The sequence below is a fragment of the Gopherus evgoodei genome, chromosome 4 (assembly GCF_007399415.2).
Source record: "Gopherus evgoodei ecotype Sinaloan lineage chromosome 4, rGopEvg1_v1.p, whole genome shotgun sequence".
NCBI lineage: Eukaryota > Metazoa > Chordata > Testudines > Testudinidae > Gopherus > Gopherus evgoodei.
Window position 1 is genome coordinate 36,995,969 of NC_044325.1, and position 22,756 is coordinate 37,018,724.

Here is a 22,756-nt window from a genome sequence, read left to right on the forward strand (position 1 = left end):
AGACATTTAAAGTTTCAAGAAAACCATTTTAGGCTGTTTTACTAATTAAAAATTAAAGGAGTTCAGAAGGAGGAAATCTTTTCTCTGCCTGTCATGTAATTTTAGCAAAGCTAAGTATGAAAAAGAATTATACAAAAAAAATCAATGGGAGAGAACTATGAAAAGAGAGACTCTTTTGTGATTATTTAAAAGGAAGTAAAAGATTTTTTACATAAATTTTATTAGACCGTTTCTCACTAGAGAAGTCTGAGTTGAATATACATTTATATTTCTGTTCCATTTCTGGCTCTTCTTGTCTCTAAATGGATTTTTACAAGAAGCTGGTAGTCTACAAGATACTCCCAGTTTGATTCTAGAAATCTGCATTAGCATAACACCTAAAGGGAACTGAATAGCTAGGATTGTGCATTTTTAATTGTAACTCTCATTAATTCATATGGATCCCAATTAAGTTGCATTAAATTTATAGTTTATCCTACAAACCATTCTTATTTCGTTAACCAGAGCAACATCAGAGATAGTGAAAAGAAGTAGACTCTATTCAGTCATCCTTAATCTGCAATCACAGATTTTCATGTCATTCCAATTAGAGAGATACTGGGCCAGATTCTCTGCTGGTGTAAATCAGTGTGGATCTGTTGGCTTCTATGGTGCTACATCATTTTACAGTTTCTGAGGACATGGTCAATTAGCTTTTTTAATGGTGATCACTGTATTCTCTTGATAAAGGGAGTTTTGGCTAATAAGGGCTGTAGGATTCACACACCCCTTAAATGTGTACGATAATTCTGATTCTTACTTATTCTCTCCATCATACAAATATAACCTCACAAGAAAGACTTGTCAAAAAACATAATCACAGTAACTGCTACAGATTCACATATGCTAATACTTTCATTATTTAAAGTAAAAGTCTGCTGCTTATCCCTTTGTACTGTAAAATGATTACTAAGGTTGCATTCCTGAGATCCCATTAAAATGAGATAAGCATAACATGCAAAGGAAAGGTGACTCAAAAAGGTCCCTTTCAAGCATTTGTTTGACAGCCCTTGGCTCTCTGACTCATTCTAATGTGGCTGCCATATGGCACAGACTCAGTGTAAATGCTCCACTTGTCTAGTCCAGTTGTAAAAGTTTCAAGATATTGAGCTTTACCACTCCCTATGGGAGGTTTTTAGGACATTTTCCTTGATATTCATTCCAAATTTCCTTCTTTTCATATTTCATCCCACTACTACAAATTATTCTCCCTTGAAGCATGTTAACCAAATCTTCCTCCTCATTGAGCTTTACAGCATTCAAATATTTGTAGACACACACTTCCCCATGAATTGTCATTTCCCCAAGCTATGCACTTCTAGGACCAGATCCTCAGCTACTATAGTTTGGCTCTGTTGACTCTATTAGTGCCACTTTGATTTATACAATTTGAGGATCTTGCCCTCAGTTCCCTTAAATTTTCCCTGTAAGTCAATCCTTGTTGACTCCAGCCCCTCACACTGCTCGTTGCCTTGTTTTCTGAATTTCCTTCAGTTTGTCTACATATTTCTGCTAATCAGATGTCCAAAGAGTGGTATTCACTAGCGATCTCACTACAATCACTTAGGGCTCAATCTTGCACCATTTAAGTCTGTGGGAATTTTGCCATGATCTACAATAGGAACAGGATCAGAGCCTGAGTAAGAAACTATCCCTACTATGTCATCTCTCTATGACATGACACATTGTATATACAACCTGCTCCTCCCTCTGAAAAAAATCACTTTTTTTCTGACAAAACACATTTCATGTTCTTATAGCTGCCTTGCAAAATAATCCTGAAAATTCACTAACCCAGGATTAGAAATTACTTGCCCACCTATCCATGAAAATGTGTGCATGTAAAACACAACTTAGCATTAAGATTTTGATATTGAATAACACAATAAGTGTAAAACTCATCCCCCCCCCCAAAGCTCTAGTGGTATTAATTTAAAAAATAATACTTTAAACAATTCATGTGGTTGATCAACTAGTTTTAGTAGGGAAAGTTTAATATTAAATTAAAATAATATACTAGGTCAAGAATATATTGCATGGATGAGCATTTCTTTGGAATATTTAATTCTTTTTTTTTCTCCAGTTTAATAGTCAGCTTTGTTTCTAGCAGTCATCACACACACACACACACACACACACACACTTTACATAAGCATTATGTTTTTTCACTTTTAGGACTGGCAAAATCTACAATACAACAGAGCAGCAGAATGATTAAATCTAATAGAGCTAGGTAATTGTAGAATTTATAGCATTATATGGTCACATGCAAAGCTCTGTGTGTGTGCAGAGAGGTGGGGAAGATCTAGTTCACCTAATTAAAAGGAGAAAGGTATATATATAAATATATCTCCACTCCTGCATTCATTGACAAAGTCCCTAGTTCAGCAAGTTACTGAAGCACATACTTGAAATGTGAGTAGTCCCATTTACCTGCTTCAAGTTAAGCATGGGATTAAGTACCTTCCCTAAACAGGGACCAATGCAAGGAAGTATGCATGTGTGCAGGGCAGCCAACTGCGAGAGAACAAATAGTGGCTCTTAACACTAATTCTAGTCATAGATAGCATGGCACTTGCCCCACTGACTTATTCCTTCTGTGGAACTGTAATATTGAGTATATAGCACATATTTTGGTCCATGATAATAGCATGCGTGCTTAATTTCACCAAGAGATGGCCATTCTTTGTCCATGATCATGCCCACTTTCCCAAAGATGCATCTAGTAATAGCAACTGGGCTCATTGGGGTGCATCATATCTCTTTTTTATTTCTTCCTTTGAGCTCACTGATCATTTGCTGGCATGTCATTTCATAAAGTGGGTTCACCATCTGTAAGGCAAAATCCACTTAGCCTTTCTTATTTTTCCTAAAGTGTAGAAAATGGCCACCTATTTTGCAAGGTTTCTTGTCTATCTGAAGCATGTAGCTGCACACTTTTGATCACAACTGGAAAAAAACAACACCCACCCCTATCATTAATTAGAGTCTCACAAGCCTCAGGTGCATGTGAAAACACAGCTTTTTAAAGAAGCCATCAACACACTAAGAGCTATCAGCCCAACATTATTATTCTTTGAAATCAGCTGTATTCCTGGTGATCTGTGTTGCATCCAATCAGCAGAAATTTTATCCTATCTATTGTGAAGTTACCAGTTTGTAATTTTATGTCTTCTAGGATAGAGGCTAATCCTCCCATGTGGTTCAATATCTCCTCTCTATTGCTGTCTGTTACTCAAGAAATGCTTCCTTGTCTCCTATTTACTTTCCTCAGCATAACTGCAATTTTGACTGAAGGCTTTCGAGATATTTGGGGGGCAATATTTCTTAAATCTATTTCTTGGTCATTATGCTTCAGCACTTTTCCATTTAGCAGCTACTCATTTTATTCCTTGCTTCCAGGAGGGCTATCTGAAGGGGCTCCTGGGTGGACTGACAGTAGAAAACTTCAGGTAATGAGGACTCAAATAGCCAGGAGCTATTAAATGTGTGTCCTGCTGGCTAACTAGCTTCCCCAATGATTGTCCAGAGGCAGGAACAGTTGCACTCCAGAAATTTAGTGCATAAAAATGTATGTACTGAAGTCTTCATGTGTGAATCCAAAAGACTGAAGTAAACATTTCCTGGATTTAAAAAAAGTGTGGGTGGGTGGGTGGGTGGGGGAATGACAAAGCTTAAAGATTTTTCTCTTTACGTGGGTTAAAAGAAGAATTTTTAGGATCTAAAAAAGAGCAGTTAGCTGTAATTTCAGACAATAGCTGTCAGAGCCTTGTGTATCTTTTATAAGAGCAGGAAATATGGGATTTAGAGTGTAGTGCACTTGGAAATGGATAACCTCCTATCTCTGTCTCCAGCGCATGGCCATGGCAGGGCAAGCGTACTTAGACTCACAGACACTTCATACTTTTGATTATCTCTGTTGCAGAACTTACTGAAAAGCCATTCACTCCCTTCCCTCCATTTCCATGACATTCATATAACGTTGCTACAGGGGTTCACAATTAGGGGGGAAAATGCAAAGCAGACAGGGCTATCTGAAGGGGCTCCTGGGTGGACTGACAGTAGAAAACTTCAGGTAATGAGGACTCAAATAGCCAGGAGCTATTAAATGTGTGTCCTGCTGGCTAACTAGCTTCCCCAATGATTGTCCAGAGGCAGGAACAGTTGCACTCCAGAAATTTAGTGCATAAAAATGTATGTACTGAAGTCTTCATGTGTGAATCCAAAAGACTGAAGTAAAACCCATGGGACAGTTCTGATAGTTGGCGAAAACCAAGGGTAAAGGCAATCTGAATCTTGGGAAATAGAGAGTTGACTGTAACAACACATAGTAAAGATTCAATAATTAATCCAGGTTTGCAATGGACATGCTTGTCTGGGAACTAATATGTTGCCTACCTTTATGTATAGCCTCTTCTTTAACAGACCTGAGCTTCCTGTTACAAAAAATCCTCTAAGTAATCAATCAAACTCATGCAATATGAACTACCTTCAGGAGCTCTAATATTTCATTAGAATTATTGGCAGCTGTAAAAAACACACCAAATTTTAATTACATATTTTTTTCTGGCTTGCTACATTTCCATGTGTAGTGAAATTGCAATCATTGCCACACAATAGAATTGTTAACAGGCAGTAAAGATGAGAAAAACAAAGAAACCATAAGCTCAAGAGAAACAAATATATGCTCTGAAAAAGGCATAAGGAGAGGGAAAAAATATGCTAGTCAATGATACATTCAAAGGAGAGTTCCAAATCAGGAGTGAACTGCTCAGCAGTGGTGATGTAGTAAAACAAGCCTTAGAGAATTTAAGAGCTAACACCACATAGACATGAATGCTAAAAATCACAAACAATCAATAGCTCAGAATAGGTAGCCCCCAGTGATTCTAAAGCATCAAAAACTCCCAGATGCACTCATATAATGCAACTTCTTTTATTTTATTGTCTCGAACAATGCAGTGGGGAGCAATTCTAGCTTTGTTTCATGCACCAGATATAAGTTATAAGCCCAGGAAAAATCTAAATTACAGCATAAAGTAAAAATCTAGAATAAAGATAGTCAGGTGAGTTAGTGCCCTGCACTGCAAGATCCAAGTTTAGTTCCTAATTTACTCAGTCACTCCCTGGTACAGGAGGTTTGGGAGTGGTGTGGAAGTTCCAGACCCAAACCTGGGGGAGGAAATGCCTTGTCATTTTTATCTATTGCTTAGCAGTGAGCAGCCCTTCCTCAGCTGACTAATGAAGTTAGTGATAATTTCTCCTCTCCTCCAGCACAACTAGAAGTTGCCATAATAAAAAAGGGATAGAAAGGAGCTCCCATCCAGAAAAATCACCCTGTAATATGAGAATTGTTATTTCCATGCTAAAGAGATTGAAAATGCAAATAAAGAATGTAACAGTTTTGTCCTGGTAGCACAGGAAGAAAAAAATCTTAATGATAAGAAAAAAACAAAATCAGAATCATCAGAACATTCAGAGTTTCAGTGGGTTCAATGGGGTAGCATTAGGTTAAATTGCCTCAAATTTAGGAGTTTTATAAACAAGTTTTTGATCATCTTAAATTCAATTAAAAAGTATGGCTTTAGGACTTCTTCCTCAATGGGCCTGATTCTGGTCTCAACTATACTGGTGTAAAACCAGAATTACTCCAGAAAAGAAAGCTATTTCCAAATGTACACTGTTGCATTTAAAGTCACAATCTGATGGACTTAGTTCAGTGTGTGTGTATGCACATGCGAATCCAAGAGGGATAAGAGGTTGCTCTTACTGACAGTTACAAGATTTGTTCAAAATATTTGCAGCTTCAGCTCTTACACAACCTTTTTTTTCCTTTTTGGAATGCTTGGCACATTTTAAGAACTGTGCACTGAGAGAGCTGCTGTCATCCGAGAAAATTTCCACCTCACCCTTTCATATTCAAGCTGGGATGTACAAAATGTTGCAAGATAATTTTCTCATCTCCAATCTGTCTGGCAATAGTTTTCCCCTTACAAAAAGCCTTGGAAAGCAGGTCTCCAAGCTATGCAGTGGCTGTAGCAATGGTTAGGAGTTCCCTGTTCCATTTTGGGCTTATAATCAGCCAAATCTTCACAAAATGGAGATCTGTTTTGAAAAGCAATTTTCTTAAAATTATTTAATTCATTTAATGTAACAGAAAAAACAAAGACCCCTCCCTCACATTTAACATTTCTGTTAAATTAATGTATTTATTTTTGCTAACCTGTGGTCGAATTTTCAAAGGCAGCCAAGGGTCTGAAATGCCCTAGTTCCACTGGGCCGCTATCTTCCTCAGGCACTTTTGAAAATCTCACTCTTAGTTTTCAGAAGCCTATACGGTGCTAGAGGCAAATACATTGAGACTCATCCTCCTGCTAAGCAGCATGCTAAACTCTTACTGTGCTCTGTTGTTTCTTGATGTTTCCTTGAAATTTATAACATTTGCATGGACCACCTTGGGAGGTCCTACTTATGCAGGATAAGGCATTAACATCTCACAGAGAGCATTTCAGTATATTATTTATTTGCATAATACCTGTGGCAATACAGAGCTGTTAAAATGAACCAGGGGTATATGTTATGCTAGCAATCACGGCAGGGGGGCAGTAGATGAGTTTATAATGGCTACCACTGGAGACATAAATATAAAATCTATTTGTTATTTCAAACATAGATGGAATTAAGGAGTCAATGCTTACAACATGGGAAACCAAAGAAAGAAATCACTCAAATTGCTGGTTATCCTAATGCATTACTTACTTCTGCATTCAGCTAATACTGAAGAGCATTCCATCTCAGAGCCCTAGATCCTACTTTCTATGGGTTAACTTTCAGACTAAATTCCCCAGGAGACCCTGAATATGAGCTTCACCTAACTGAATACAAATTATCTACTTAAACCAAACCTCTCCAGGGTGTAATTCCTTTAAGAGCAAAGAAGCTTCTACTGAAAGAATCCTCCAAGGAAAGAAAACTTCTCAAAGACGGGAAGTAAACTTAGAGACTCAAACAATACATACTTTAAATGCTCATTACAAATCTAAAACAAAGCAAAAGAGCTGTCTAAAAGAAAAGAGAAAGGAGACATTTTCACATAAGAAATTATGTTCAAACAACTAAAGCTCCCTCAGTTCTTTCCTAATGCTCAAGGAAGTGGTACTCCACCGTGGCCAGGACTCTGTTTTGCATTTACTCACATACTTTTTTATTTGGGTACCTACTTCTCAAGAATGGACTTTTTGACACCACCTTTGTTAGATAATTTCCACTGACACACCAACCACCATCAGATCAAATTTTACTTTTAAGCATGAGTTTCCTTCAGTGAAAGACCTACACTCTTGAAGAAAATCCTCACAGTAATCAAAGAGGAAGACAAAGAATTCATTACTTTATCAATACAGAATATATGAGAGTTTGGTCGCATCATTCCTTTGCAGTCAAAGGCTACGTCTACACTAGCATACATGTGCCAATGCCTTAACCCCACTGTTTTCCACCTCTAAACTCCAGAAGCACATATAGAGGGCAAATAGGTCAGCATGTCTAATGTGTGTGGGTAAGAACCTGCCTCACTCTGTGGCACAGCCTCCAACCCGTGCCAGTATGCAGCATAGACAGGGGTAGAGGGTGTGTATTATGTCTTAAATTTCAGTAGTAATCCACCCCAGTCCCACAATGCATTGAACCCTTTTCTTCCTGATCCTTATCCAGTTTGTACAGGTCCCTGTCTCGCCATTTTCACTGGCAGTAGTGAGCTGTGCTGACTGCGTCAGAGGTGCTTTCTACTGCGTTCTTTTGATCAGTTCAGGTGAACATGAATCCAGGTCTGAGAAAAGTTTCCTGCCCGCTGGCCTTAACTGGGTGCTAATCGTTGTGTGGTCAGAGTACAGTGTCCTCCATGACTTCACGTGGAATGGCAAGGACATTTACCTATACCAGGAAATTTTTATCAAGGCTGGAGCAGGTGGGCATTACATAGACTCCAGCCCAATGCCTGGAATGCATCAAGGACTAGACACTTCGGTACAGGAGGGCAGAAGATTCCAACAGTGGCTGTGGGAGGGCTTGCCACCCATGCCCCTTCTAGGATGAGCTGGATTGGGTGCTGTCCAAGACTCCTGGTGCAGACAATAAAGTGGCTCACGACCTTCTCCTTGACTCTGCTGGACTCGTTGTCCAATGGGATGCTGATGAGGGCCACAGCAAGGATGCAGCAGAGGCCAGGGAGGTAGCAGGTACAGTGGAGGATTCTCTGGAAAACCCAGAGGTAGAAAAGCATGTGATTCTGCACCTCTACACAAAGGAGACAGTTGAGGAAGCTCCTCCTGTTGAACCAAGGAAGACTCTGAGCCATGGCAGGAGCCAGAAAACAAGACTGGTAAGTTACAGTGGACCCCCACATAACCCTTCCCCCCAGTCTCCCCTCTTCCTCTGGTGCTACATTCCGGCTCAGCTCCCACTTAAATGGTACCCAGGCAAGACACAGCTATCAATAAACAATTTTATTGAGTTCTGATGAACCACTACTAAGCTTTTGGCAGAAGCTATAAAATAGATATTTTTTGTTAATAATTGTGCCTTTGTTAGCACACAGGCAGCTATGGTCCTGTGGCCATGGGGACTGGAGGAAGAAGGGGGCTGGTTTAGCAAGGACCCGGGTGGAGACGGATCAGTACTAGAAAACTTAGGCCAGGTCTACACTACAGATCTATATTGGTATAACTACATTGCTCAGGGTGCGAAAAATCAACCTAACCCTCTGTTTAGAAAGTGCTTTGTTGGCAGGAAAGCATCTACCATCAACTTAGCTACTACTTCTCAGAGAGATGTATTAACTAAGCTGACAGGAGAAGCTATCCCATTGGCATAGGAGTGTCTTCACTTACACACTACAGCATCGCAGCTACACCAATGCAGCGTTTTAAGTATAGACCTGCCCTTATTGTTGTTTGGCTAAAGCAGTGGGTCTCAAACTTTAGTAACTTGAGGACCCCCATTTTGATTTAAATTTTTGCCATGGACCCCAAGCCCCCGCTCAGATCCAGGCCCCACTCCCATTCCACCCATTCCCCCCAGGATTTCAGCTCCCAAGAGGGAAATCATTCCATTAGGATGGCAGGAGTAACACCCCAGAGACAGCAGAGGCAAAAGAAAAGGATGCTGGAAGACCTGCTCATTGACATGGACAGGATGAACTAGGATCAGCTTCAATTTCTCAGGGCATGGGAGGATCGGGCTATTGAACAGGAAGAGACACTGGTGAACTGGTGTAGAAAGCATGCCACAGGGAATGGGAGCATTTCCTAATAGATAGGCTGATAGAACTAGTCCCCAGATGAGCTGAGGTCCTTTTGCTGCTGTGGGCATTGCACCTCTCTGTTAACCGCCACCTCCATTTCCTGCTCCTCCGGCTGCCTCCTGGGGTGCTGCTGAGTTGGAAGACCAAACCCTACTCCATGTGACCAGGAGGAGCCTGTAGGACTCCCGGGACTACACATCCCACCAGTGCCTGCCTGAAACCCCTCACAGGGGGTTGCCCCAAGCATCCAGGAGGGGAATGATGAGCATTCAGGAGTTCCTGAAGCTGATAAATAACAGGAGAATGGGTACGCTCCCACCCCAAAGCAAATTCTGACAAGATCCTTACGAGAGGCTGAGTACGCCCTATAAGAGAGGTTTGTGAATAGTGAAGGTGTTAACCCAGTGGAGGTGTCTGGTATAATTGTGAACTGTCACAGGAACAAAAGGCTAATATCCTTCAGCTATAGGGGAACAAGACACTTACAAAGTTATAAAGCCCCACAAGTGTGAGAGCTTGTCCATCTCATTAACAGAAGGTGGTTAAATAAAAGATATTACATATCTTGTTACTCTCATGTCCTGGGACCGACTGGGCTACAACAACGCTGAATACAACTTTCTCTTGTGTGCTTTTCCAGCAGCTGCTCAGGATGTGAAGGTGTCCCTTGGCACAAGCAAATGTCATCTGCTGCCTCCCTGCCATGCCAAGATATGGCATCCCTGATTTCCCTTGCCCACTGGGAATCAGGACCTGGGCTGAATCTGGCTGCCTATAAGGAGTTTGTAAATCAGACTTATAAGCCAGACTTGCTCCCCTTTACCTTCATGAGCCCCACATGTGTTATGGAGTGTGCAGCACATTATGATAATATGAACAGTATTGGCTACACTTGCATTCAGATGGGTACACTGGCCATGCCAATGAGATTTCAATCTACCAGATGCACATTCCATCATCACTCTGCAGCTGCTGAGTTTGCAACTGAATTTCCTTTTTTCCAGGGCCACTGATATTGGACTTTGGTTTCATGAGCCAAATTAAAAGGAGAAAGTATATGGGCCTCTCCAAAACAACAATTGACAGATATGTGCCAGGGAGAATCAAATAATTTCTGGAGAATAAAGTCCCTTATTCCCCTTTCAAGTATAATTCCAATCTCTTGAGCAGGCTGAAGTCATGCTGTCAGTATGTCCCATGCTGTCAGCAGTTCCCATGTTGGTATTCATGAATTTGCCTCTATGGTCCACTAAACCCTGCAGAACGAGAGATGAGTAACCTTTCCAGATCACATACTTTTGGTGGGCAAAATATTACCACGTGGCTGCCATTGATGGCCTCTGATAATACAGAAACCCCATCCTCTGCAATTCAGCTATTACTTCTGGAACTTTTCTTATGGCAGCCCTGCATATATCACAGTGTTAATTGCCACATAGACCTGCACAACTGCAATCCCGACAGTGGACTTCCCAACTCCAAAATGGTTTGCCATGAGCTTGTAGTTGTCTTGTGTTGCCAGTTTCCACAGGACAATAGTTTTCATATACACCTTGTACATGGTAGGTTGTAGGGATGCTACTAGCAGACTTGGCTTCTGTATCAGTTAAGGACTGCCTACAAAGCTTCTCACAGAGATATACCAGAAATGTGTCTTACATGAGACCCGTTAATATTCTGCCAGGTATGGCTGAGATTATTTTAAGTAAGGTATGTTGCACATAGTGCCACCTAGTGGCTAAATTGTATAACACATTTTAGCATTCCAATGAAATACCCACCAGCTTCTGCACTGGTATGGCTTACCCAAATTGAGTATTCTGGCATTGAAAGTTTAGTGCTAGCTTCTCACACAGATCCATGAAGGTCAGTTTCCTCATTTGGAAGTTCTGAAGCGCCTGCTGGTCATCTCAAGCTTCCAAAAGGATGTGATCCCATCACACTGTACTGGTTCTGCTGCTCCAGAAGACATGGTCCACGCAGTGGCATACTATGGCAATACCAACATTCATTATAGCTGTACCATGGGAGTTGAATTAATTGCCATTCACCCTCAAGGGCAGCTTAACTTTGTTATGTCCAAATTCCATTCAGCATTTCTCTGATTGCCTACTCCATCACATTTGTCTTGCAGTAAGAAGCAAGAGCAGAAAGCGATCATCATCCAGTTGTTGCATGTCTTCTATGCAGTTTTTCAGGAGGAAGACCTGAGCAGGAATTGCCATAAGAAAATGTGTGAAGATGGGGGAACAGTACCAAGAATACATAGCAAAGAGGTTTCTAGACTGTCCCTCTGTGATGCACACAACCCTGAGGTCTTGCTTCTGAAATGGTAGCACAGCATAACAGAAGCATCAGTGTGGACATGGGTATATGCATATACTCAGCACTACCCTTGTGTTCAGAAGAGCATATGGGGACACTCAGCATGGGTACAGAGAACATACACAAGAGTATACAGGCAAGTAACCAAGTATGTGTACCAGTGTAGACAAGATTAGTTTGGAAAGTCAGAGCCCTTCCATTCATCTCGTAAGTGGCTGATATTTAACTCCTTTGAAAGTTAGTAAAGTAGTAGATGGACAACTTCTTTAATTTTGAATAGATGGGGCCATCATCTTACAGGGAACCAAAATGCTCCTGGGGTAAGGAGAAGAACTGGATTCTTTCCTGTATGCCAAGACCTCTTATAATTTCAACCACTGTACAAAGTTACAGATGTGCAGAGTGATTTCCCTTTGAGGGTTTATTAGTCTTAATCTTCTCTTTTAAGGAAGTTCCCCATATGAATTATATTCTACGATGCTAGTCATTTTTGCTACCCTTCCCTAAACTGTTAAGTGTGTTCATTCATGGTCAGGTGGCCACATATCTATTACGAGGTGTATTCTTACTATGTTAAACTGCCTTCTTTGCATCCACAGCTAGATAAAGGAGCTCATTAATCTTCTTTTACTGTTATTTCCAATTCAAATTATACTATAAACATTGAAATATGTTTATCGTCTTTATTCCAATAGGAGAAGTTTTTATTTTGTGTTGTAAGTAAGCAGTGGAAGACTAAAAGTTTTGAATACATAAAATGTAAGTTTTTATAATCCCGAAGAGACACATCTCGCAGTGATAACATAATATTTAATTTACTTGCTGGGATGTAAAACAGATAAAACTTTAAATATAGAGTTTTGTGTCAAAGGATTGCAGCTGGCTTTATACTCTCTATTTGGATACAACATAGATTTAAAAACCATTTTATTAATTTCCTTTTTTGCTTAGTAACACAAACCATCTGCTGTATCACCAGACAGGCTTTTTTGTACAAAGGGAATAGTTATTAAGATACACAGTAAACAATAAGGCATACAATTGCATTTGCAAAGTGCTTCCTTTATTGTGCCTGTAATGAACATTCTAAAGAAGAACTGGTCAATTAAACAGCCGTCATTAGTTGACTTGGAACCACTCTAAATATAAATTCTAGGAAAAATGGGGTTCAGACAAGGGATTCAGTACCTCTTATCTGTTTTCCAATTCTTCCCATTCCCAGTGTTGGTTTCTGATGACCTTATTCAAAGAAAAGAAAGTCACACTGTAAATAAAGTGCTTGGTGTTGCCTCTGATGTGCATGAGAACTGTTCAGAGAGGTATCCAGGGTGAATGAACTGTGCCCTGTGACAAGTGAGGGCTTGTCTAGGATTTCCTACTCCAGTACAGAGGAAGGCTGGAGAAGGGATCTGACAAGACGGTGTGGCATGGAATAGCAGAAAAACAGAAGGAGTTACAGAAAATTCTGCCAACAGTTTCAGCAGACCCAGTGACAAGAGAGTCTTTGCTAACCTGGCAAGCAGAACAACAACTGAGCCTACAGCAGTTTATTACAGGCTAGGTGCAAGTACAGCAACAACTCATAGAGAAGCTGCTGAGTGCCCTGATTAACATTTGAGAGGGCAGAGTCAGGAACAGGCTGGGAGAAGAGGGTATGGGTTTGGCTCCCTGCCTCTTGGGAGATGCACAAGCAGCATATATGGTACTGAGGGATGCACAGCAGCTGACTGCTATATAGTAACAGCAGCCATTCTACACAGAATGGGGACAATCTGCCAAATCATACAAGAAGAAGTTTCGGTTGGCAAGGTGGTCAGAGGGGACACATCTTAGGGCCTTTGCCCAAAAAATAACTGATTGGGCCACTAGGTGCCTGAGGAATGGGGGAAATGATAGATTCCATTATTTTGAAGCAGCTTGTCATGGTATAATTCCCCACTCTGAACTTTAGCGTCCAAAAGATGGGGTACCAGCATGAATTCCTCTAAGCTCAATTACTAGCTTAGTACTTGTAGCGCTGCCACCAACCAGGAATTCCAGTGCCTGGTACATTCTGGTCCCCCCAAAACCTGGCCCGGGACCCCCAAAACCCAGTCCCACTGGATCTTAACACAAGGAAAGTAAACCCTTTCCCCCACCGTTGCCTCTCCCAGGCTTCCCCTTCCTGGGTTACCCTGGAAGATCACTGTGATTCAAACTCCTTGAATCTTAAAACAGAGAGGAAAATCCACCTTCCTCCCTCCTTCTCTCTTCCCCCTCCCAGACTCTCCCTGAGAGAGAAAGTAATCCTAACACAGAGAGAAAATAACCTTTCTCTCCCCCTTCCCTCCTTTCTCCCCACCAATTTCCTGGTAGATCCAGACCCAGTCCCCTGAAGTCTCACCAGAATAAAAAAAAAACAATCAGGTTCTTAAACAAGAAAAGCTTTTAATTAAAGAAAGAAAACAGTAAAAATTATCTTTGTAAATTTAAAATGGAATAGGTACAGGGCCTTTCAGCTATAGACACTGGGAGTACCCTCCCAGCCTAAGTATACAAGTACAAATTAAAATCCTTTCAGCAAAATACCAATTTGAACTCCTTCCAGCCAAATACACATTTGCAAATAAAGAAAACAAACATAAGCCTAACTCGCTCTATTGACTCATTGCTCACTATTCTGAACTTATAAGAGCCTGTATCAGGGAGATAGGAGAGAGCCCCCAGAGTGAACAACAACCAAATTCTAACAGCACACACACAAACTTCCTTCCTTCAAGATTTGAAAGTATCCTGTCCCTTGATTGGTCCTCTGGTCAGGTGACAGCCTGGCTCACTGATCTTGTTAACCCTTTACAGGCAAAAGAGAGATGAAGTACTTCTGTTCTATTAACTCTTACTTATCTGTTTATGACACAGCTATTACAAAGTGTCCCTAAGGTCACTAGATTTTGGTGCAGAAACACTTATCCACCACTTTAGGTGGGTAGAAATGGAGATGTGGAGGTTACCCCCCTCCATTGGAGTGGACCTTTTGTGGGTGGAAGAGGGAAGAGAAAGAACCAGGGGGAAGGAAGGAAGAGAGCACAGTGGCCTCCAGAAGGAAGACAAAACCTGAGGAGGAGAGAAAATGCCCTTGTAAAGGAAAGGAAAGGAAAAGAAAGGAAAGCAAGAGACGTGTGACAGACTGTGAGTAGCCAAAGGCTGACTTTAGAGCAGTCAGCTCATGAAGTAAATAGAGGAGGTAATCGTTTACATACTAATTGATTAACTAATTAGCTGAGTGATTCTATGGGAAGAGGCAGTAGAGAGGGGTAATCTGAAACGAAGGGCCAGAGAAGCCCAGGATCTCAAGGAGGTGTGATCTCTCCCTCATCTCTCCATGTGCCTACATAGAATGTAATAGCCTTGAGCTGTGGGGAACATGTTCTGTTATATTCACACTGTAAACAAAGAACTTAGTGTTGAACTTGCCACTGGTGTGTATGAGGACTGTTCAAAGCAGAACCCAGAGTGAGGAAACACTGCCCCATGACAGAGGGTGATATAATTAATGCCAATCAACGTGGGTTTATAGAAAAGAGATCTTGTCAAAATTATTCTTTTTTTTCATGAGCGTACAAGCTTGGTTGATAATGGTAACAGTGTTGATGTAATGTACTTAGAGTTCTATAAGACATTCAAATTGGTACTGCACAGCATTTGGATGAAAAAACTGGAATGATATAAAATTAACATGGCACACATTAAATGGATTAAAAACTGCTAACTGATAGTAATGTAATTGAAAATTAGGTCAGGTATTTCTAGTAGAGTCCCAGAGACTGGTTCTTGGCCCTACACTGTTTAAATTTTTTATCAATGACCTGGAAGAAAACAGAAAGGATCACTGATGAAGTTTGCAGATGACATAAAAAGCTGGGGAGTAATAAATAATGAAGAGGATGGGTCACTGATACAGAGCAATCTGGATGGTTTGGTAAGCTAGGTGCAAGAAAACAATGTGTTTCAATATGGCTAAATTTAGGAATAAAGAAAGCAAGCTATACTGACAGGATGGAGATTCTATAATGAGAAGCTGTGACTGAAAAATATTTGGGAATTGTGGTAAATAGTCAGCTGAACATGATCTCCTAGTGCGACACTGTGGCCAAAAGGACTAATGCGATCCTTGCATAAATAAACAGGGGAACGTTATTTTTCCTCTCTGTTTGGTACAGGTGTGATCACTGCTGTTCAAGCCAGTTCTGATGTTCAAGAAGGATGTTGATAAATTGGAGAAGGTTCAGAGAAAGGCACACAAGAATGATTAAAGACTTAGAAAACACACCTTATACTGATACACTTAAAGAGCTCAATCTATTTAACTTACCAAAGAGAAGGTTAAAGTGTGACTTGATTATAGTCTGTGAGTATGTCCACAGGGAACACATATTTAATAATGGGTTCATCAACCCAGCAGAGAAAAATATAACATGGTCTAATGGCTGGAAGCTGAAGCTAGACAAATTCAGACTGGAAATAAGGTGTAATTTTTTTTTTTTAAAGTGAGAGTAATTAACCATTGGAACACTTTACCAAATGATGTGGTGGATTCTCCATCCCTGATCATTTTAAAATCAAGATTGGATATTTTATAGAAGATTTGGAGTAGGAATTATTTTAGGGAAGTTCTATGGCCTGTGTTATACAATGTCAGACTTGATGTTGACAATGATCTCTTTTGGCCTTGGAATCTGTGAATCTCACCATAATACAGGACACTTTACCATTACTTTATGCAAGGAAGTGATAAATACTTAGAATTCTGTTGTAATTTCTTATAGAGGTCCTTGGAGGACAGCCCTGACTGCGAGTGATTTAGAGACTTTTTTCCAGCTTTAGTGACTTTGTGTTGGAATTCTGTCAGCAAAATGTATCTTCAAAGCCATTTTATCCAAATCATTTATTACTCAACCAAGTTCACAGAGTGAATAATATTTCCCTGTTGTAACACCATTTTTCTTCCATTGAACTTTCTCCATATCATTTGGAAAAGGGCTACTGAAACTTCCTGGTAGAAAATGACCAGAAAACAAAGGTGAACTTTTGCATCCAGCTCCTGCCTTGAATGAAATGAGCCCTTTCACTAAAGGCAGTGTCAGGATTCTGCTCTCAGTTACGTTGGTATAATACACGCAGGGTGACTCCACTGACTATATTTAATTTACTCTGGATTTACACCAGTGTAACTGAAAGCAGAATTTAGTCCGGTGACTTTTAAATGCCAGACATCAGGAATGATTGAAAATCTGCAACTGAGGCTTGATTATTAGAAAATATATATTGAATTTCTCTGTGACTGCTCCTGCTACTTAATCCTAGCAATAACCATGGTGACCGTTGTACAGAAATGCACACAAAGGTCAAATTCAATAAAACCTGCTGTGTCACAGAGCACTGACTAATTTAACTCTTCTCAAGCTGCTTGTTGCCATTTCTCCTTAATTAAACATACAATAGATGCAGGTATTCTTATACCCCCCATTTATTATGCCTGCATAAAATGCAGATGAGTTTGAACTACTCTGTGTAAACCAGAAATTGTTTTTATGATAGCATAGATCTTCATACCACTTATCCAGCCTGCAATATGCATGCTGTGTCACCATACAGCATACATTACCAGATAAAGGACTTTGGTACTGTTTAATCCTCAATAAAATTATTTACCAATGTTTTCTGTCCTGTTAATCCAAGCTATTCACATTCAACTAGCAGATTCCCATATACAAAGCAGCAGCCTGACTGTCTAAAGGGTGTAAGTTTATGTGTGATAAAATGACATTATGTTTCCTTCTGATTGGAAAGTTGTGCTATCTAGGGGATTACAGTGGTACTGCACCTACCATCACACAGGCACTGGCAGGGGTGGGAGGGAGACAGGAGATGTTGTCAATTTAAAAATGACTTTTTGTATGAAATCAAAAAATACAACAAAACAAAAACCAACCCCCCGACCTCACTACCTAACTTTGTCTTTCACAAGCTTTAATCCTCTCTTGGGTTTTTTCCAAGGGCTTCATGGACCACAGTATGAAATATGCTGTCATACTGATAACAAGAGGACACTTAAAAAAAACCAAAACAAAAAACAAAATAAGAAAAAAAACACAGAGAGAGAGCTTGATAACCTTCATTGTCAAATGGAAGGCAAAAAGGTGGCAAACGCACTCATATTTGTGGGATTTTTTTGTTTGTTTGTTTTTTTAAAGCTATGTAGGAAGGTGATAGAAAGACAGAAGAGCTTGTCAACCTGGAATATGTTTGCCTGGTGGTTGTCAAGAATAAAAGATTCACAGGGTGGATGATCTTCTCAAGTTTTTTTTTTCAGAATTTAAAATAAAGAGAATTGCAGATTAAAAGAATATTGCCCTTGCAGGAGATCTATAGATTCTCTCATTTATCAAAGAATAAATGCTTTGAGAATAAAGTAAATCAGATTAGACGATCTCCACTTTAGAGAACAGCTTATTTTATGGCAGAAAATCTCAGGCTGTTATGGATCTTCTTTAATAAGAGACATAACACAACTATGTTTTAATATTATTGGAGAAAAAAATTGCATCCTATTCTCCTTTCTCATATGTCAGTTTAAAGCAGAAGTTAAATGGTTGTAAAACAAAGGGAGAACGAGCCCTTATTGTACAAAAATCTAGCAACATTATATGTACTAGAAAAACTTGCCAAAAAAATGAAAACTGTGTAGTCTTCTTGAAACTAATCAATTTGCTGAATTTTTACTAGGGTTTGGTTTGTTTCCCTTCTTCTCTTTTCTGGGTTAAACCCTGTAGACCAGTTATGCTATCTAATAGGATCTGTGCTAGTGCTAATTATTTTCAAAGACAATTGTGATCTTTAAACTGATTTGTTTTCTATTGCTTATTTTATTGGTTTAATATCAGGTAATTCTCCATTTGGGGGTTTCCCTTACACTTTATAATACTCAGCTGAATGAAATAATGTTTTTTGGAGTTGAAAATCCACCCACCAGGAAAACAGGGAACTAATTTTTAATCAGCAGCTTTGTAGGTGATTTTGTCCCAAGTCATTCACATTAGTGTATTTGTAAGCGTGGAGTTTGTTCTCAGTATGGTGCCTCATGTTAAATTCCACTGCATGAAAATAATGTGATAAGCACAAAGGAAGATGATATGCAGTCTAACTATATCTACCCTAAGAATAACCTTCAATAAGCAGCAGCTTGTCTTAAGCAACCATTCTGAAGTATCCCTTCCTACAGTATTGACTTCCTAGACAGACATCCAATCACTAATGGCTTTTAAATAATGACATTAAACTCTGGTTGTTCACCTGTGACCAAAATATATATTTGAACCCAACTATGAAAAGGTGAAATGTTGGGCTGTAGAGTAGCGTTGGGCTGTATATATTTCTAAAAGAAACTGTGTGCTCCCACTAGCATTTTTACCAGGGATTTTTGGATTAACCAATATTACTTTAATATCGCTGATTTATGCAGAATGCCTGGTTTTTATTCCATCTCTCTGTTGTTCTCATCAAAAGTTTTAGGTAGGAACTATGGTATAAAGCACAACAAACATTTTTGTTGGATATTTTTAAGGACACAAATGGGAGTTAGTTGCCAATCTCCCAAATCAACTCCACCCCCCTTTATTTTGAAATGGTAAATTCTGAGCTAAGGCTGTCGTTGACCAGCTGTTCTTAAAATCTTTGTGTTTTGCATTTTAGATTATGTTGGCTTTAACTAAGCCTGCAAGGATCAATCTCTTGATAATTTTCTTGCATACACTACCAATACAATTAATTATGTAGCACTTGTGATGAGCACTTTAAATTAAGCCTTGAGACCCAGATTTCCAGTTTTCTTTACAAGACTGAAACAGAAACAACCAAGGAAATGATGTATATAAATAATCTGTAAAATGGCAGGGGTAAATAGCTCTTTTCTCTTTTACTGATTCAGTATCTTGTCTACAAATTACTGCCCCATAGCCTAGCAATTCATCTTCACTCAGTTCAGTTCTGCACTGCAGGAATATCAGACACCCCAGTGAAGTGAATCATGAAAGCACTTTTTCATGTCACAGCCAGTTTTCCCATGAGCCATATGTTTGCAAATAAAACAAGAATGTAATACATGCATTTAAGTTTATTTGCTTTTAGATCTGTATTATTTTTCTCCAAATCAAATGTAAATTAAGAAATGCACACAGACCACCAAAGGTTGCAAAATAGCTCCTCTCCTATGGTTTAAACTTTACTACTTAAGATAGGCTGAAGTCTTGGCAGAGCACTGTTCCTAATGCCAACCAACCAGGGATCCTTCAGCAAGGAGTCAAGGTTGGTTTTTAACTCTGAACTAAATAAGCAGTACAGTGTACCACTAGACTCAAATAGGGTGTCCTTTTCCCCTGTTTCCAGTAGAGAGATGTGCAACATCATAAAAAACATGATATCCCAATTACTACCCTAGTTGGTAGGCTAAGGATGGAATGATCATGGAGACTCATGTATTCTCTCACTATTCAGGAAATTCCTCCAAGCCATGTCTATAGCACACCTGTTTGGGTGAGGTGGGGAAACTGCACTATACCAGATTTTTAGTGTGTGGAGATTTCATCAGCACTAATTTCTATTAACATAGATTTTTAAAAACCTTGTGAAACATTTTCTTTATTCAGAACAATATAAATTAATAAGCCACATAACTATATATCCATATAATCCCTCAGGTTTGAGAAGTCAGACCTGTTCTGCTTTGTCTCGTGTCCCTTTTTCATATGGTGAAGAAGAACTGGTCTTTAATTTATTTTGTTAGGAAAACCTCCTTCTGAGTTCCAGGCTGTAAGTAAAATAAATGAAGATGATGCATAAATGTGATCAATATGCTTTGCAATATACACTAGAGCAGAAGATGGAAAAGATTAAAAATGGATTTATTACATGACAGGAAAGTGATCTTGGATGTTCACCGATGGATGAGAACGCATGTAGAGTCAGATGGAAGCTGATGCCAGTGTTTTCAAACTTTCCAGCTGAACTTAAAACACAATGATTTGAGAACACAGCGATCAAGGAATGTATAGCAACAAACTTTTCACAGACTGAACATGCATTAAACAGTTTAAGATGTACGAGGATTTAAGACACAGCTAACCCCTATTGTTTCAAAAAGAGACATTCAGATACCTAATTAATTTTTCATTTGTTTTATAGCTCTAGCAGATGTTGCATTTTCACACATTAGCTCATTGCTGAGATGCTTGCTTAAAAAAAAAAGGTCTTTGTTAAATTCCAAACTAAAGAATTTTCCAAAACTCACACAGAATGAAATGTGGGTGTGCGAAGCATTGACTGAATGATTACTGCATTGGAATTACCATGGATTTCGCTCTGGGGATGGTAAATCTTTAGCATATACTTTCCTACTACAATATATTTATGATCTGGCAATTAAAAGAGCTAAGAATGCCCTGATGGTCATAATAAGGTAAAGGCACACACAAGAAACTCCCCTGGAATGGGTTGGAACTGAAAGGCTGAAAACATCTATGGATGCTCTGCTGTGGAAACCACCACAGTCTCAGGGCTGGTCTACACTAGGGGAGGGGATCGATCTAAGATATGCAACTTCAGCTACATGAATAAAGTAGCTGAATTCGAAGTAACTTAGATCGAGTTACCTACCGTCCTCACGGTGCGGGATCGACGTCCGCGGCTCCCCCTGTTGACTCTGCTACCGCCGTTTGGGTAGGTGGAGTTCCGGAGTCGACAGGAGCGCGTTCAGGGATCGATATATCGCATCTAGATGAGATGCGATATATCGATCCCCGAGAAATCAATTGCTACCCGCCGATACGGGTAGCAAGCCTCAGACTTCCACCGAGGCTATTACACCAAAACAGCAGAATATTGATTTGGCCAACTTGCAAAATCAAGACCTTACCATAGCTAAATTGAGCCTAGACAGAGATTCAATTCAATATAAAGGAGTTCCCTTAAAAACATACAACTCCCGGATGGAGAATCAATCTGGGAAGCCAAACCTAGTGATCAATTGGTTTGGATTAGACCGCAATGTAAAACTAATTCTACTTACATGTGTTACAATTTACCCATTGAAGAGCACCAAGGTGTTAAAATACACTGCAAGAATGCAGCAGATTGGTTAGTGGGCATGGATAAATCAGGATGTTAGGCAATATGTAGAAAGTTATCTAGTAGAGTGTAAAAGTGCATTTTGAATCTGACAAGAGAATAGCAAATAGAAGGTTCATGGATTTGCCTCCAAATTTATTATATTGGGTCACTGCCAAAAATGGCCAGAGAAAATATATAAGCGTTGCTCATTGTGGTTGCTTTCTCCAAACGGTTAAAACAATCTGGATAAGAAACAACAAGGCAGTTGCTACTGCTAAGGTTCTGCTTAAGGAGACCTTTATCAATAAGATAATGCATAACATCAGAATAATGCTGGTTATACAGCAGAAATATCATATTGCTCATCATCCAGAGTCATCAGAACTGGTAGGAAGAAGTAATGGAACTTTAAAGGTTATGCTTACTGCATACCCTAAAGAAAATGAAAAGATTAAAACACTAAATTCACTTAATACTGATGGTGCTTCAAAGTACTCCAAACAGGATAGCTTCCTGTGAAATCAAGACAGGACATAAAATGGTGTTACCTGAATACTTGCTTTGTGCTGTGCCAGGCTTGGTACAACACACTGCTGTAGTTGATCTGTGGTTGCTACAGCTAAAAGAGTATCTGAGAGAAATTAATCTGTGGGCAGACAAAAGCAGGGGTGTGAAACAAAGAGAAAATGCTCAAGGTTTTGATGCCACAACAAAGATGCAAGAGTTGTAAATAAGAGATCAAATAATGATAAAAATCTACAATGAAAAAGTGAACCCAGAAAAGGGTTAATTAATGAAAATAGTGATAAAGTTGGAAATCTCACTACAGCTATGGGCAATGTAAAATGCAATGGGTACACATATATATTTATAAACATAAAAAACCCTTAAATATATCCCAATAGGGAAAATGCCTAGCCTCATTACCAATACATATTTGCTGGACTG